Raw genomic sequence first — 19,401 nt, 5'->3', positions numbered from 1 at the left:
CAGTGGGAGGTGCACGTGCATTCACGGCAGAGCTCTATTCGGGCGACGGCTCACATGCCCACAGAGAGTGTGCTGCGTGCCAGCTGTGGCACATGTGCCATAAGTTCACCATCACAGCCTTTTCCATTCCAGACAGCTTTAAAAAGATGCCATAATGCTTTAATTTGGTGATGAAATGTATTGTTTGCTTGCTTGGGAAACCCATTTTAAAATTTCGCTGGTTTAAGGAGGAAAAAAAAATGTGATACAGGAATGGCTCCAGAACAAAATTCCATCTAAAAGCCAAGGCTAAAGCTTGCAATACCTAAATTACAAAGATACAAAGGGGTAAGATTATACACAGGAAACTCTGAGTGTAAGACTCTAGAAATGAATTGTAGATTGGAAGGTTAAAGGACAGATGGAGCAAACACAATGATTTGTTGGCAGAATCCAGCAATTTCATCAGTCTGCTACTTTTGGTGAAGCTGAGCCCCCTTGAAGTGCTTTATTTTTTCTCATCAATCCTGCAGATATGAAACAAGTGCAAGGCTGTAAGAGCTTTGGTGATGAGTTCATGGCAGTAACTTTTCAGGCACTTGTAAGACAGTTTCCACTGCAGTACAGGAAATGCAGCCCAAAGGATATTGCGAAGCTTAAATGAAAGTAGCAAGAGTGAATTGCTCTGGTTAGAAAGTACTATCAATGGAAATATTCCCAAATTAATACTATTTCATGGCTCAAAGCTGATCAAGGAAATGAGGAAGGTTTCAGTCCAATTAGCATAAAATACATGATTTTCAGAGCATAGATTTTTCTTGTATTGCTAACAGCATTTAGGTTGAGATTGAGAATAACATTTTTTTGCTAATTTTTCCTTTGCTCTGTTATCTATTTACTTTTTTGCATATTATCTTCATTAACCACTCCTGTCACATTACTCTGGAGGGTGTACGACAAAGGAAGAAACTGCAAAACAAGCCACTAAATATGAAATATAAACAAATGCCTTGATGCATAAAAAGACAAGTGATGATGAGAGCCCACAATTAATCAAGTGTGGCTGACTAAAAAAAAACACACACGTTTTAACAGTTTTCTAAAGTATGAGAAGGGAAGTTGATTCAGCCTCTGGAGGAAGCATGTTCTTCTCTATGCCACAGAGGAGGCCTGGCAGTTTGTTCAAATGCCATGAACTTTGCTGGGAATAGGGACTCTAAGCATGGCTTTCTCAGGATGAGTCTTCGCTGGTAAAATAATGCCTGTTATATCTGCAGCCCCATAAAGCGTTTTGTAAGTCATAACTTACTAAGAAGAGCCTAACGCTTGGAACGATTGAGGGCAAAAAAAGAATGGGACGACAGAGAATGAGGTGACTGGATGGAATCACTGAAGCAGTCGGCATAAGCTTAAATGGACTCCAGAAGATGGAAGAGGACAGGAAGGCCTGGAGGAACATTGTCCATGGGGTCGTGATGGGTCGGACACGACTTTGCAACTAACAACAACAAGTCATGACTAACTCTTTGAATTGGGCTCGGAAGATTCAATAACCTTGCGTATATTGTGTATTTATACCAGTTGATCCCACAGGCCCAAGGCCAGCTCTACCTATGCTGTCTTCTAAACAAAAGAAAACTGAATTAAAAATAGGTCTCAGACAGTGCAGATGAGAAGGAAATTGAATTCCTCATACTTACAGTATATCAGTCTTCATCCAATGATAATAGTGTAATATACATTAATAAAACAAAGAATAGTTAATGACAGCAAAAAAAAGAACATTAAAATAAAACAGAATATGTTGCAGCTATTGGTCCAAAGGACTTTATAGAGTTATACTGTTCGTTCGGTATAGACATTTCCACTAGAGCAGTGATGGCAAACCTTTATGGCACTGAGTGCCCAAACAGAATGTGCGCATGTCAGAGCACCAGGAACCTGAAGATCAGCATGCATGCTGGCCAGCTGGTCTTTGGGTTTCCGGCGAGCGCATGTGCACCAACCATCTGGCCTTCATGCATGCTGGATTGCCAAAAACCCAGAGACAAGGTCCCCAACTCTGGCGCAGGCAAAGAGCAGCTGGCTGGCACACATGTGCATGCTGGAAACCAGAAGAGCGATTTTGCGCGTGCCCACAGAGAGGGCTCTGCCTGGCACTTCTGGCATACGTGCCATAGGTTCACTATCACAGCACTAGAGGCATTCAGATTCTTTGCAAACACACACATGCACACAAACAAATATATACCCTCACTTTATATATTTTTTCTTTCTTCTGTTTCTTTGCCTCTGTTTTTTTCTTTCTTTTCTTTTATTCTTTCCCACATTTAGTTTTACATGTGCAAAATATTTTAATAAAAGCCATTTTTGTAAAAAAAAAAAAATGAGCTTCCTACCTAAAGGATCAATATTTCTCCTGAAGCTACTCCCCAAAATGTTAAATTGTTGTTTCCTGATTTAAGAATATTTTGGATGAAGTCACATCTATCCAGATGTATAAGCTGAAGACATGGGCTTCAATTCTAATCATATATGATTTTGACTTGAGAAGAAGGTATTCTATGTTTACAGTAAACATGAATAAAATGAGAATTGAGGTAGAACCAGGAGTGGGTTGCAGGCAGTGTGCCCCGGTGCGCATGTACTGGTGCCTGCCGGAAGCAGCAGCCACCGTACTGGAATGGTGTTTGGAGGGCTCTCCCTCCCTCCCTCGTTCCTTACCTGTATTTGAAGGAAACGAGCCATCTGCGCACATGCGCGCAGCGTATGGCACCTATGCGACGCTCCGTCGAGCAGCTGGAGTGTCGCAGGTGGTGGGTGCACATGCACATACAGCACGCATGCCCATGGTGCATGCCCGGCTCCCGTTGCAGCATATCAGTTGCAACGGGAGCTGAAACCCACCACTGGGTAGAACCTAAATATAACAGACCGAGGATCTTATATTTTCTGAGTACAGAGAACATGCATACAGAGTTGATTTCTCTGCTATTACCACTTATTGAGTTCTCTGCTATTACCACAGGGACTGTCTAATATATTGAAATGTTTATTATTCGTAGAAATAATGGCATTTGTGTTACAATACATATAGAAAATACCAAGTGTGTTAGTTTCCATACTAGAAATATTTGACAGTGTTGTAAAAGAAGAAGAAAAGCCAAAACTTGTTTTTCAGTTTCTGTGATTGGAAGAATGTACCATTCTGTAATCAAAGTGGCTAGAAAATTTAATGAAACAGATGCATCCGTCAACTTAGTAAATGTGCAATTTGCAGAGATAGCACATACAAAGTATAACCTTTGCCATCTATTTGGCACTCTAAGTTGGTTGCAATTACACAGGTAGTCCTTGACATACCACCACAACTGAGCCCAAGATTTCTATTGCCAAGAGAGACAGTTGTTAAGTGAGTTTTGCCCCATTTTACAACCTTTCTTCCCAGTGTTGCCAAGTGAATTACTGCAGCTTTTAAATTGGTAATACAGTTGTGTAATGAACCTGTCTTCCCCATTGACTTTGTTTGTCATAAAGTTGCAAAAGGGGATCCCATGACCCTGGGATATGGCATCAGTGGAACAGCTTGCCTCCAGAAGTTGTGAATGCCCCAACACTGGAAGTCTTTAAGAAGATGTTGGATAGCCATCTGTTTGAAACTGTATAGGGTTTCCTGCCTAGGCAGGGGGTTGTACTAGAAGACCTCCAAGGTCCCTTCCAACTCTACTATTGTATTGTATCTGTCATAAATACATGCCAGTTGTCAAGCATCTGATTTTAAATACGTGACCATGGGGATGCTGCAGTCGTAACTATGAGAAGTAGTCATAGGTCACTTTTTTCAATCCTGTTGTAACTCCGAATATTTACTAAATGAACTGTTGTAAGGTAACAATGTTATGTGCACCTTTGGCGTTTAGTCATGTCAGCCACATGGCCACAGAGATGTCTTCGGACAGCACTGGCTCTTCCGCTTTGAAATGGAGATGAGTCAGGAATGGCTAGCACATATGTGCAAGGGGAATCTTTACCTTTACCTTTATTAATATTGCTATTTCAAATGACAGAAAAATCGCACAAATAGGGCCATGAATGATATGTCCTTGGTCTTTTCTTGGATTCAGTTTTCAATGTCTTTAGAATAATAATGCAGATACTGTAGGTGTCATGTAACATTCTGAAGAAATAAAATATCTGGTGATCAAATGGAATGAGTCAGGCATGCCTTCCTTTTCAGCTCAGAACATGACAACCTACTCTTCCGTGGGATTTGTTAAATTTAGTATTAGCTATGAATTTGTGAATTTTTAATAGGCAAAATGGGCATTTTCAGTTTTCACTGGCTTTGAGACCAAACCTTGGCTCGGGACATTTTGGATCCATTGGCACTAATTTAGAAAGTAAGTTTGCTTTTGAAAAGAAATATTTTTTGAGCCGGATTTGGCTTCAGATAATTTGAAAAGCTGGCAAGAGGAGACACAGTGCTAGTTGTTCAGCTATGGCAAGATTGGCAATTAAGATCTGATTCATATGACAGCTTCTTCCACAATATACTGAGTATTTTGGGAGAAATGCATGTGAAATTCCGTACAGCTGCATAGCAGTTGGGTTTCTTACTGCAGAATTCAAATGGAAATTAACTCATCTCAGTTCCACTTGGCTCCTGTATTTTTTTTTTCCTTTGCAAATTGTGTGAACAGTATTTCTGGGGGGAAAAGATTTCTCTGAGCTCAGGGCTCTTAGCAGCTCTGATCTAAAAGCCCTCCGCCTTGTTTTCACATCTAGGTGTAATTAGTTATATATAGCAACACAAGTTTCTTCTGAACTTTGTATCGCACTAAATCAGGAGTATCCAAACTTGGGAACTTTAAGACTTGTGGACTTCAACTCCCAGAATTCCCCAGCCAGCCATGCTGGCTGGGGAATTCTGGGAGTTGAAGTCCACAAGTCTTAAAGTTCCCAAGTTTGGGCACCCCTGCACTAAATGAATGCGTACAAGGCCCTTTAGACACAACTGTCACCTGGTGCTTACCCTCTGCTTATCTCTATTCTACTCAGAATAAAACATTTGCCTATGTTCTCCTGTTTTGAGTTGAATGTAGTATTTTTAGCCTTGTGCTCCCCACATTTGTTTGCCTGCTACACTCTACTTTTTTCTCTCTCTCTAGGCAAATGCCTGCAGTTTGCTCACAGTGAAAGGAATTTCTCATCTGGTCATTACAGCATTGCTATAAAGCTCTTCAGTGCCTACTGGAGCGACGGTTACCAATGATGTTTCAGAAGAATAATGACATTTTTTTTTTCTTCCCTTCAATTATGTCCGGTTCTTGGAGACTCCCTAGATAAGTCCCTGCAGTTTTCTTGGCAAGGTTTTTTCAGAAGTGATTTGCCATTCCTTCTTCTAGGGGTGAGAGAAAATGACTGGCCAAAGGTCCCCCAGCTGGTTTCATGCCTAAAGTGGGACTAAAATGAATGGTCACTCTGTTTCCAGTCTGATGCCTTAACCACCACACTAAACTGGCTGTGTTTGTGATTGTAGTATTAGCCTAATAAACAGTGGTCACTGGTTTAAAATCCATTAGGAATACTTTTAATTACTCTATTTCTTTTGGGATCTTTTGAAAAAAAAAACATTTACCAATGCATCATTCAAAATGGTAGATTGATTTATTATTGATTGAGCCATGGCACAGTGGTTAGAGTATAATACTGCAAGCTACTTCTGCTGACTTCAGCTGCTGCAATTTGGCAATTCAAATCTCACCAGGCTCAAGGTTGACTCAGCCTTCCATCCTTCCGAGGTGAGTAAAATGAGGACCCAGATTGTTGGAGGCAATATGTTGACTCTGTAAACCACTTAGAGGGGATTGTAAAGCACTGTAAAGTGGTATATAAGTCTAAGTGCTATTGCTATTGTGTCATCAAATTGGTATTGACTCTTAGTGACCATGTAAACAGATCTCCATATGTCTTTCTCCAAGCCAGGTTTTCAGGTCAACCAATGGTGCTCCCATCGCTGCTGTAACTGAGTCAATCCACTTGCTGCTGTTTGTCCTCCTTTCTGTTCTTCCCACTATTGCAGCCTTCTCCACAGACCTGGGTTGTTGTTGTTTTTGCATAATGTCTCCAAAGAGCATAACTGGAGCCTGAAAAGGGCTAGAGTTGTAATTCTTTTTCTTCTTTTTCCTAACTCCCAGATAGACCAAAAATAAATAAGTACTTTAAATTCTTTGGGAGCTAGTATGAAATACTTCTAATTCAAATAACCAAAAATATGAGAAGAGGCACCTGTGGATTTGTGAAAGGAAATGAAGCAGAAAAGTGAGTATCTCAGAAAAAGAAAAATATTAGAAAAACATTTATGGCAGATTTCAAACTGGTAATGTTCTACATGCCCAGAAATTCTTATAGTGTTGAAAGATTCCTGTGACACCCCTACAACAGAAATTATTGAGCCAACCCCAGAAAACATTCAAGAAATGTTTGTAGTCCAGATGGTTAATAAACTGAATGCCCCAAGTTGAATCTCTAATATTAAAATCTTCATTTATAACAGTCAAATAGCAGTAGCTTTTAACAATAGCATTTAGACTTATAGCATAGCCTTTATTATCATTGTACATCATGTATACAATGGAATTGATTTTAGCCTCACTGGTGCAATCCATGACAAAAAATACAAACAACACAAATAGTATAAAGAATAATCCCTATGCAAGTAATTAGGGGAAAATAATATATAGATAAAGCACTACATAGTGCTTTACAGAACACTCAGTGGTTTACAATGTCACGCATATTGCCCCCAACAATCTGGGTCCTCATTGCACTGAATGGTTTCATGCCATTCAGTAAAAGAAGGATGGAAAGCTGAGTCAATCTTGAGCCACTCAACTCCCAGCTATAAGCAGAATTATACTGCAATGCTGCATTCTAACCACTGTGCCACCATGGCTCTAACAAACTATTTTAACCCAAGAATTTATTATACCACATTTGGTTCAAATCAGGGTTTAAATTACAACAATAATAGAAATATCTTTCATTATACTGTTCTGAAGGCCAGAAGTATCTTCTGGACATGCAGCTTTTTCATCACCCAAATATTCTAAGCTAAATATAAAGTGTCTCTGCCAGCTTTCCTAACTATTTAAGATGATGAGAATACTATGGAATATATATTTTCCTTTGGAGTTCATAGCACTCCAGATTTGACAGTTAGCTCTTCCAGTCCAATGCATGAACACAGAGATATATCAGCTATTTGAGAGCATATATTAACAAGAAGAAACAACTTTTTTCTGTTCCTTTAATTTCTGTTCTCTCTCGTTCTCTCTCTCTCTCTCTCTCTCTCTCTCTCTCTCTCTCTCTCTCTCTCTCTCTCTCTCTCTCTCTCTCTCTCTCTCTCTCTCGCTCTTGCTCTCTATCTCTATCTCTGTAGGTAGGTAGGTAGGTAGGTATGTGTGTGTGTCACAACCCCTGGTATGCCCAAATATGGGAGGGAACACACTGCTTCCCTTTTCTGTCTTTTGGCTCATTCCAGGAGACCATCCAGGCAGAAAACCATATTTTTAATGTTGCCTTTGTTACATTTGTGTCGTATATTATTTATTTATCAGCACAAATACAACATATATTTTTCTGCCTGGATGCCAAAGGACAGAAAGGGGGAGTAGTGAGCTACACACACACACACAGAGACATAAATATAAATATGTATAAAACCAAGCTACTTTTCCTCCTATATTTGGATCTTTACCAATCCTATCTCCATTCATCGTAGCAAGGTAGCAGGAGCCTGTAGATAAGAGGGATGAATGTCTTCAATTGTGATGCAAGTCACTTGTGCAGCATTGATTTACTTTAATATTGCAACTATATTCTGGCTGGAAGAACCCAGAAATTAGGGTTTAGTAGACTGAGCCAAGAACAGTGACCTCTAAAATTAAGACCCTTCCTGTTTTCAGTTTCATCATTCTGGCTCAGGTTATAATTATCTGGATTAATACTGGTTTAGTGGATTTACATGCTTATTCTTCTTTTATTGAAAAATCTAGTGTCCCACTGTCAACTGCTCTTGGGTTGCAGCAGCTCCTATGCATAATGAAGACACCATAGATGATATTATTAATCTTAGCCCTTTAGATCGATTAGATACTAAAGGGAGATTTATGCTTGGCAATTCCATAAGAAATTAGAGAAGCACATTAAAAAAACATGTTTTTGCTTGCATTAAAGCAACCTGGATTTTAAGTAGATGATCAACTCAGCACCATCATTTCCTGTTGAAACAATTATCTAGCTGGTTTTGTTAAGCTGTTTCTTGATGGTTTCGCTTGATTTAAAACCAATCTTATTTTTTAAAATCCCGTAGCAACATTTGTGGAATAAATTGCCATTTTTGGATATTGATCTGCAACTACTAAATTATACTATGTATTTATTCAGGAGACATCGTTACAAATGAGAGAGTGGTGTGACAGATATTCTTGGTGACACACATGCAGGCAGTTACAAAAGGAGATAAAGTAAGAAAGTTGACTTTCTTTTTAATTTGTATTGGAGTTATGATGTTGGTCTCTCGAGTGTAAATAAGAAATGTCCAAGATTTCAGTCCTTAGGCATATTACATTCTTGGGTTTTGTATGCTCACAAAAGTAACTTAGGAGTTAGTTACTTTAGTTTTTACACAGTCAGAATGAAAAACTCTCCATCAATTGTGATAAATCTAAAATAACGGCATCTGGCAGATATGAACAAGTCTGCAAAAGGATATTGCCTGGTGCAGTTTTGTTTTGTTTAAATACCTTGAGATATTTTTTTTTCCCTGGCAGCCATGTATATTGGATAGTGAAGTATAAATGAGCACTTTGTTGGCAGACAGAATACTTCATGGATTATTGTGTTTTATTGCATTTCAGAGAGTATGCTTGTTCAAACTATTTTAGGGGACTATAATACCATAGCTGGACCACAATTACTTTAGACAGCACACTATGGTCAAGGAGTTGTTTGGATTTATTGGAAAGGTTCCAGCAAGTAAATAATCTATGCAGTTTGTTTATAATTCAGTTTCTGCTAAATTTAAAACAGTACCTAATGAACTACGTATAATGTTGAAAAGGGTTAAAGTTTGAAGCAAACCTGTTCTTTTGATTGATTGAGTTCTAAAAAAACCCACACCAGGATTTATAGAATAGAATAGAATAGAATAGAATAGAATAGAATAGAATGGAATGGAATGGAATGGAATGGAATGGAATGGAATGGAATGGAATGGAATGGAATGGAATAGAATTCTTTATTGGCCAAGTGTGATTTGACACACAAGGAACTTGTCTTTGGTGCATATGCTCTCAGTTTACATAATGAGAATAAAATACATTCATCAAGAATAAAAAGATTAGTGATAGTAAAGCTTACTTATAAGCTATCAAATTGTATTAAGAAACAAAAACAATATAAATTGAAAGATACAAGCAACATGGTTATAGTACTAAGTTGGAAGAGATAGATACTTGTAAGAAAGAGAAGAAGAATAGTAATACAGTCTTAGTAAATTATTTGACAGTGTTGTGGGAATTAGTTGTTAAGTAGATGTATTTTTATATAGATTTATGTAAGTTTGTAGCTATAGGGATAGACCTAATTTGGTGGAAATGACAGACTTAATATGATTTTTTAAAGAAGAATTCTCTGTTTTCTCTATTTTTATTTCTAGAAAAATCAGATTCAATGATGGTGTCTGAGTCGATGCTGCCTGGTAAACCACCTCCCACTCCCATTTCAACAGCTGGCTTGGGTCCAGGTTTTGACCTAATTCTAGCCATTTGTCAGTATGTTCTTTCTTTCTCTAGAAAGGCTAATTAATGGTTCTGATTCCCACCAGCAGCAGACCCCAAGGAAATCTACCAACTCCTTTCCTAAGTTGGTGTTTCTTAGCTTTGGCAAAAGATGTGTGTGGACTTTAAATCCCAGGATTCTCACCCTGCCAGAATTCTGAGAATTGACGTCCACAGATCTGAAAGCTACCAAGGTTGAGAAATACTGCCTAAAGGTTACCTAAATTTTCATACATTAAACCTCTGAGGACAATACCAGTCCTGGGGCTAATTGTTGAAACAGAAGAGTACTCAGAGATAAATGAAGTTTAGATTATTTTGGCATGCCTCATGGACTGGGGGAAAGGAAAATAACACAGCTGTGAAAGTGAGCCTTATTTTTTTTTAAAAAAAATGCTGGCTTGTTTCATTTGAAGTGTTTCTTGCCATCAAATACTTCTTTACACATTTTGGATTCATTTTTAAATATTCTAAATACATTTCTGTGTTTAACATTAATGGTCATAAATATGAGTGTACACAGCTTTACTACAGAATCAGATTTTTTTCAAACGTTAATTTTAATTTGCAAGGCAGATATCTTACCTTGATAATAAGAATATATTTAAACTTCCAACTCCCATGAAAGTTTTTTTTTTTCATTCTTACCTCTTAGGAATAATGATCCCATATGACCATTCTTCCCATTTGGCATGCTCTTGCCACAAAATATATATGTAAAAAGATATAATCATTGTAAACTATACATTATACCTATAGAATACTTTGGAGATTGGGTTTTAAATCCCTAACTATGTATAGTTTGCTTTCAATGATTTCCACAGCTGGAATGATATAACTAGCTGAAGGGTAGGATATATTAGTGAATCATGCTTTGAACACTAAACAGAATTAAAAATGCTAGCTTATTAAACAAGGTAAACAGAAAAGTTGCAAATTTATTAATGTTTTGTGATTTCACACATATAGACATATGCAGCATTTCCAAAATGCCTGTAATGTAGGGAAAACATAAGCCCATATGGATTTTTCACACAATTAGCTTGTGCATTCACAAATTTGTACCTTTGAATCTCATGCTTGATGCAGAAAGTTCCAGTTGAATCCCTAAGGGAGATCAGTCTAAACAATCCTTGCAGACTTCCTATAAGAGAAATCCCATGAACATTTCATACATCCCCTCTCATTGGGTCTTCTGGTGTAGTAGCATTTCATCAATTCCAGGTTCTCTTGTCTCATCCATGTGTGGTTTGTTCCAGAAGCCCCCATATCATCCAATTGTCCTATTTCACCAACATCTGATGCAAACATTGTTGATCAGGATATTATCTGAATCAACATGATTCTCTTAGTTCATGCCACTCTCATATTTGAGATAGGCAGGTAAAACTTTAGGGGAATTTTGTTCAAGGATCCCTACTGATAAAATTGTTGTGGTCCACCGGCGGCCTGTGGAGCTGGCAGAAGAGTTGGACAGCAAGGAGTTTGGGGGGGGGATTGGCCAGTCCTGGAGTCTGGGGAAGGCTCAGACGAGGGCTCTGTGTCGGAGGCAGAGAGAGGGCCAGGGCCATCTGGGAGTTATGTGCTGCCTCCTGAGCCTCCAGAGTCAGTCATCACTGAGGCAGAGGAACAGGTTCCCTGTGTTCCCAGTGCATGCATGCCCAGAGCTGCCAGTAGGCAAGAACAGTTAAGGCAGAAGGGATGACTCGGGAGTAAGGCTTGGAGGTGATTGGCCCCTCCCATATGACATAAAAGGAGGAGCAAAGGCACATGAGCCTTTGCAGGAAGCAACTTGGTTCATGCTGGTCAGTTTACCTTCTGAAGCTCTATTTTAACTCTTTGCTCCATGTGGCCTTACCAAGCTAGTTGCCAATTAAGTCTTTGGCAGGGTTTTAAGGAAGATAAGGGTGGGTGTTTATCAGCCTTATCCCAAAAGACTTTGGCAGCCTACTGTAGGACTTTTTACAACTCTTTGGGACTCATTACTCTTTGAAGGGTAAGAGGGTTTTGGGACTAAGAGTGTGATTTATACTGTATCAGGAAGCCTAGGTCAGAACAATAATAGGCCACACCCAGGATGTGAACCCTGATCTACCACATCAAAGACAGTGCTCTAATCACTACACAGCTCTAAGTGGCATAGAAATTTTGTTCCTATTGTTTTGCTGGATTTGACACTATTCCATAAAGATGGTATGGATTGTAATGTAAACATTACTTCAGGCAATGGTAGTAGTCACAAGATGTTCTATTTCAGGAAGAGCCTCAGCCTAGCCTTGTTCCTGTTTCTTTACATAAAGACATAAAATGCCTTCTCCATCCCTGGCACTTTCCATTTTCAGCTCCCAGAATTCTCAGCAATGCTAGTTGATACTGAAATGGCACACAAGTTGTGGAAGGATTTTGTAGGAGTGTGAGGAAAGTTATGCTATAGATAGTCTTGCTAAGTAGCATGATAATGTAAAACATCTTGTTACTGTCTGATGTCTGTTCAGGATTAGAGGCACTGTAAGTGGGGAGGAGAAAAACATTCATGCATACTCAACAGCTTGTCTAGAATATAATCATATATTTGAGCAAATACAAAGCAGAACCGGAACTCATATCTATTCTCCATATACTGCAGTATAGTATAAAACTACAAAGACTGATAAAAATGATTAGGAACTGCAGTCAGCAACTGGCAGGAGGACACAATTCGAAGCCACTTAAATCTTTCTTGAAGCCTTGGTTGCTTGTCACAATCGGTTGTCTTCACGAGAAAGAGCTACAATCAATCTCTCTCACTCTCTGATCTTAGATAATCCATTCTTTATCACTGCAAATGACCACTTTGTTTCAGGAATGATCTTGAAGTGCAGATGTTGTGTTTGAGAATTTCCATTTCAACTCAATGTATCACTGTAATGTATAGCTGGGTCAGGAATCTATTTGATTCATTCCACCATGATATATACAGGTAGCCCAGGAGTACAAGGTAGGTGTGGGGAGGCTCCTGGAGGGTGTGCAGCAGCTGTGGGATTTACTTACCTTCCCTACTGGTTCGCAAATGTGAGCGAACTCACTTTGCTCACACGTGCCACCTTCTGCACATGCACACCAGCTTCTGTGCATGCAGAGAAGGTCACACATTACATTGGGGAAGGTGGGTGGAGCCTCCCACAGTTGCCGCTATTGGTTCACTCGAACCAGAGAGAACCGGCTGAATACCACCTCTGGTGTACAGGGATGCAAGGGAGGTACAGTAAGGCTCATGGAGGGTGCATGAGGATGCGTGAGGATGCAAAAGAGGAGTGCTGGGGGTTGGGGAGGGGGCAAGATGACCAGTGAGGCATGAACATGGAGGGGTTAGGGGAGAGTGTGCAAATGGGAGAGATTTACCCCAAAGACTTGCAACCTTCCCTGCCAGCTTTCCCATGGCATTCTAGGGATATTGGCAGGGAAGGTTGCAAATGACATGTGTTTGCAAGGTATTGCAGCTGGTCATAAGTGCAACACAGTGGCCAATCACCAGGACTGTATGATGGTGGGGATGCTGGCACAGCTGGAACTTCAAGGGGCAGTCATAACCACCATTCATTGTCATCATAATTTTAATTGACCATTGAATGAATAGTCATAAAATTGAGATTATCTGTACTTCAACTTAATTTAGTAGGGTTTTCACGCATGAGTTTAATTTACGGAATTATTCGCCAAATGGTTAAGATTCCAGAATTTATTTTATTCCACTTAATTGTGCTTTGTTTTTTTTATAAATTAACTGGGTTATAAAGGAAGATGATAGTCCTGAATAATAGTTTAGGCATTTGGAACATCCTTATATTTTACTCTGCATTGCCTCCATTGTTTTTCACTTGAACATTCCCTATCAATCAAAATATATGACAGAAGAATTAGCTAAGCCTTATGCATGTGGCAATATTTTCACTTTACAAATTTGAATTTCATATTTCACATCACAATGTTTCATTATTGATATATTAACGAATGAAACCCAGCGTGCACTGCTATTCCAAATGTCTGAGTGAAATGTGTATTTGAACTCTACAAGAAGAAGATTTTGCAAAAGTGTGCACTCCACAAGATATTTTGGTCAGGATTCAGGTAGGTGGTTTCTCCTAATGTTCTTGAATTTCATCAGCCAATCCACATGACCAGCAGACAGGAATTATAATTATAATTGTCCAACAATACCAGGAAGCATGATTAGTTACATTGTAATGATGATCATGTCCGTCCATCGTGTTTGTAGAGGACATCTAACAGGTTGTGGGCTCTCCATGGTGTGTCCTCAAGTAGCTAGTAAGGCCTATACGTGCATGAAATGTTCTTCCACATGTCGGGCAGACAGGTGTGGGCACCATTGATGCAGCATTTGCAGCTCTGGCTTTGAGGAGTGCTCACTTCTCTTGTGCTAAAATTGTTCTTCTGTCTTCAAATGTCTAGCAGCCTTGGTGCATCAATGTGCATCGTATTGATCAATCTTGTGCCAGGGTTTCCCAGGCGGTGGTGTCCATATTCAGGGACTTGAAAGAGGCTTTCAACATGTCTTTGTATTGCTTCCTTTGTTCCCCGGGCAATCGCTTTCCTTGACACAGCTCACCATAGAGGAACTGTTTAGGGATGTAGTGGTCTGGCATCCTTGCAACATGGCCTGCCCATTGTATATATACTACATTGTAATATAACCACAATAAATAGTAGAGCTATATTTATATTCAATTCCAGTATGATTAAAAATCTGAAAGGAACTTGGGAGGCGGAGCTGACACCGCTACAATACAACGTGCAATCTTGGAGCTCCGGGATCACCATCGATATCTCTGCCATGGGATGGTCCTTTTGGACCTAAACTGTCCCATAGAGACGGTGATAGAGAAAGGCACATCTTGCTGATCCCAGGGACATCACACAGTCCCCGCTAGATCCAGGAGAAGCTCTTTTTTCTGGCAATAAAGAAGCAGCCATTGAATCTGCTGAATGTTGGGACAGCTCCAGAAACAGAAGACAAGCAGGAGAGAAAGTGTGCTGAATTGGTGAGATAATGTTTTTACTAAGGGGTACTGAGAGAACACCCCAAAGCTTAAAAGTAAAGTTAAAAATGAAGACAGAAGAGATCAAGCAGCGAGATTAAGCCTGAGTCAAACCTAGTGTGTTATTTTTCTTTAATCCTTTTACCGCTGGAATTTCTACAAATGCTTATTTTTTTTAAACTGGACTGATTGTATTTTTTTTCTTTTAAAAAGATTTTCATTCTTTTTCTCTTTTCAATGCCCTATAATATTTTCTTGTTAATTTTTTTTTGTTTCTTTCCTGGAATATAAAGAATATAAAGAGGGAAGTGAAAATAGATGAAAAAAAGTAACACTGCCACTTAGAGGCTTGGAGGCTTGGGAATATTGCTTTTCTTCTCTGTGTTTGAACATTTGATAATCATGTGCAAAGTAAGAGATGGTGTTGCACTTAAAGGACTTTGAGTTTGTTTATTGAAAATGATAGTGGGAAGAGCATGGATGTTCATACAGGTGCTTCTCTGGGTACTATCAGAGTGAAAAGCTTGGAGTGGGGAAAAGATTGCACTGAACTGGGAAAGAGAACAGTTAACTTTGTTTGGTAAAGAGTCTTGGATTTTACAGTGGCAGTGTGCACTATTGGAAGGAAAAGATCAATACAGATGATGTTGCAACAGGGAAAAGAAAAGGAAGTGGCATTGCAGATGATAATGCAAGAAATTAAAAAAATACAAGTAAGAACAGAGAGCATTGAAAAGAGATTGGAGATTATTGGACAAAGAACAGAAAAATAGAAGAAAAAATTGAGAATACTGACCAAACGATGATGAACTATGAGGACAGATCTCAAAAAACTGAAGAAAGAGATGAACAAAGAGATAAGAAAATTGGAGATATTGACAGGAGAATGAGTGCTGTTGAAAAAGATAAGAGTAGAATATTGGAATGGGAGATCGATAGACTAGAATTTTACCTTAGATTCCAGAAGATAGAAGAAGAAAAAGGAGAAATTTTGGCAGAAGTAATGATAGAAATTCTGGCAGAAGCATTGGTGATAACTAAAGGGAAGATGATGGAAGGAATGGATGAGGGGTTTCGAGCCTTCATAAGATACGCAGTAAAATATAAGTTGCCAAGAGATGTCCATACAAAATTTACTAAAAAAGCAATTAGAATACAAATACCACAAATGCAAGAAATAAAAGATTGCACTACTATTGGATGGATACAGGATGATGTAATGAAATGTTATAATAAAAAATAATTTGAATTTATTTAAAGTTAGAGTATTTTGTATAAAATGAAGTAATAATAGTTATAGTCAAATAAATGACTAATAATGACAATACTGTATACATATATATTGATAATATGAGATTTTATATAATTTGTAAGTGAGGACTATGGAGAGGATATATAAAAGTTTGGTAACCAAAGATAAACAATTTTATAAAACATGGGACTTATCAATGATTAGACAAAGAATTTTATAAAGATGTATTATTACTGGATGGATTTAGGATGATGTCATGAAATGTCATAATATAAATTTACCTAAAATGTAGAATATCTCACATAAAATGAAGTAATGACAATTATAGTCAAATAAATGTATAATAATGATAATAATTATACATATATACCAGATTGATAATACGAGATTCTATATAAAGTGTAAGTGAAGACTATGGTGAGAATGTACAAAAATGTTTTGTAACCAATCGACACACTGTATGGAATTAGAAGATGTTTTTATGTTTTATGTTTGTCTGTACTTGTTTTTTAAAAAATAAAAAAAAGTTTAAAAAAAATCTGAAAGGAACTTGAATCACAAATTTGAATCAGATCACTGTTCATTCACCAACCCCTATTAAATGTTAAGCACTGTTCAGAGTAATTTATTGACATAACATCTCCCACTGCCACAAAGGGATAGATTCACAAATGGCAGCATGAGAATAATATTATTTTCCTAGTTTGATTGCTATACGGTCAAAGGGGTTGAGGGGAAAAAAGGATTTCTTTTTTAAAGAAATTGTGTCAAAGTATTATATTAAACCTCGATTTTAGCTAAAAATACATATCCAATTATCTGCAATCATCCAAAATAATACTATCAGTGACATATTTAAAGACCCAAGTGTTGTGAGAGAACTTTTAGAGAATACTGGCTGTATTCTTGCCTAAATCTGAGAGCTGTGAATCTGGTGATTTTGGTTCAGAATTCATTAATAGGTTACTCTCTTCCATTTTTATCCACAAATTTCCACTGATTTTAGTGGGTCCTATTTTGAAGTCAGGTCCCACACTAGCAAAGGTGCAAAATCAATTCTGTCACATTGTAATGCATAATATTTTTCCAGTGAAACAAACCATGAAAAAGGTACCATCTGTACGCTGATGATACTCAGCTGTACTTTTCCACCCCGAACCACCCCAACGAGGCCATCGAAGTGATGTCCCGGTGTGTGGAAGCCGTACGGATCTGGATGGATGACAACCGACTCAAGCTCAACCCCTCCAAGACGGAGTGGCTGTGGGTACCAGCTCCCCGGTTCAGCCAATTAATTCCATCATTGACCATTGGGGGCATTCAACTTGCCCCCGTGGAGCGGGCGCGCAATTTGGGCGTCCTCCTGGATGCCCGGCTGTCCATGGATGACCATGTGACAGCCGTGGCAAGGGGGGCGTTCCACCAGGTTCGCCTGGTGCGTCAATTGCGCCCCCTACTGGACCGGGACGCCTTACGCACAGTCACTCATGCGCTGGTGACGTCTCGCTTGGACTACTGTAACGCTCTCTACATGGGGCTTCCCTTGAAATGCACCCGGAGGCTACAGTTGGTCCAGAACGCAGCCGCGCGGGTAATTATGGGGAGTACTAGGTACTCCCAGGTGACACCGTTCCTGCGCGAGCTGCACTGGCTTCCTGTGGTCTATCGGGTGCGTTTCAAGGTTTTGATAATAATCTTTAAAGCGCTCCATGGCTCAGGACCTAGTTACTTGCGGGATCGTATTCTGCCCCATACATCCCTGCGACCAATCCGCTCGCACAGAGAGGGCCTCCTCCAGGTGCCGTCCACAAGACAGTGTCGGGGGGCGGCGCCTAGGAGTAGAGCCTTCTCTGTGGCGGGCCCAGCCCTGTGGAATGACCTCCCTCCGGATATTAGGAATACCTCTGACCTCCGCTCCTTTCGTATTAAGCTTAAGACCCACCTATTCCAAGCAGCTGGCCTGGCTCAACTTTGATCTAACCATATCGCTCCTGACGGGCTTTTACTGGGTATTTTAATTATATTTAATTATCTAGGGGTTTTTAAATATTGTATTTTAATTGTTTTATTTATCAGCCGACCTCCTCCTTGTGTATGTCTCGGTATATGTCTCTGTTATATGTTTGTTTTGTCCATATTTATTTCATATGTTTCATTGTACGCCGCCCCGAGTCCTTCGGGAGAGGGTGCGGCTAAGAAATAAATATTTATTATTATTATTATTATTACTTCCCTATGACAACTCCTATTTCAATAAGCAGCACTAATGCTTGATTTTATTATTATTCTTATTTATTCATTTGTTTGCTCATTTGTTTATTTGCAGGGGATTGCCTTCAAGTCATGCTTGGCTTCTGGCGGCAGGCTGGATAAGCTCATGCAGTTTTCTTAGCAACATTTTCTGAAGGGGTTTATCCTTGCTCCTTCCTAAGGATGGCACCAAAGTCACCAATTGACTTTTATGCCTAAAACAAGACTAGAAATCCCAGTCTTTCAGTTTCGGACTGATATTTTTAACTTGTAAATCAAATTGGTTCTTATTGGCAGATGATGTCATAAAAGGAACAGTAAGAAACAGTGCTGCCTATTTTTTATTGATTGATTGATTGATTGATTGATTGACTGACTGATTTTGTGCCATCAGGTCATTTTCAACTCCCTATACTCGGTCTCCCTATACTCCTCCACACACTGATCACCACTGCATCTGAGTCCATCTCAGTCACCTTATGACTGGTAAGCCTGTTCTGCTAATTCCTTCCATCTTTTCCCAGCAGTAGAGCTGTTTCCAGAGAACTGTGTCTTTGCATAATGCTAAAGCTGGATGGGGAGCTGTATAAAGCAGGTGGGTTGCTGAATAGGTGATAAGAAATGGTATTCACTGATCCTGATGAAAAGAGCAAGTGTCCAAGATAGGGTTAAAAAAAATAAAGATGGTAGCCACCATTGTGATCACCTATGTGAACTAAGCTCCATTTGGGAGGGGGGGAGTGTTTAGATCACATAGCTGTGGCCAACCTATTGACTTCTTTGACTCCACCCCTGATGATGCAAGTATTCAAACGCATTTGTGTTCTTATAACAGTTCAGATCAATCCTTGGGGAAAGAGATTTTTCTGTTCAATTGTCACGTGATACCTGATTGTATCCTGGTTTTAAATAACACATCTGGGGGCAAATGTGTGTGTTATTTATTTAATCATTTATTCATTCTTTCTTTCTTATTTGTTTTTGTTTTTCTCCTTTCCCCTTCCAGTTCCTGAATGAAATGCCATTATAGGTGTAGTTGTTC

This window comes from Natrix helvetica (assembly GCF_964273705.1).
Source record: "Natrix helvetica genome assembly, chromosome: 1".
Lineage (NCBI taxonomy): Eukaryota > Metazoa > Chordata > Lepidosauria > Squamata > Natricidae > Natrix > Natrix helvetica.
The sequence above is the reverse complement of the archived record's forward strand: the minus strand, read 5'-3'. Positions refer to the sequence as shown.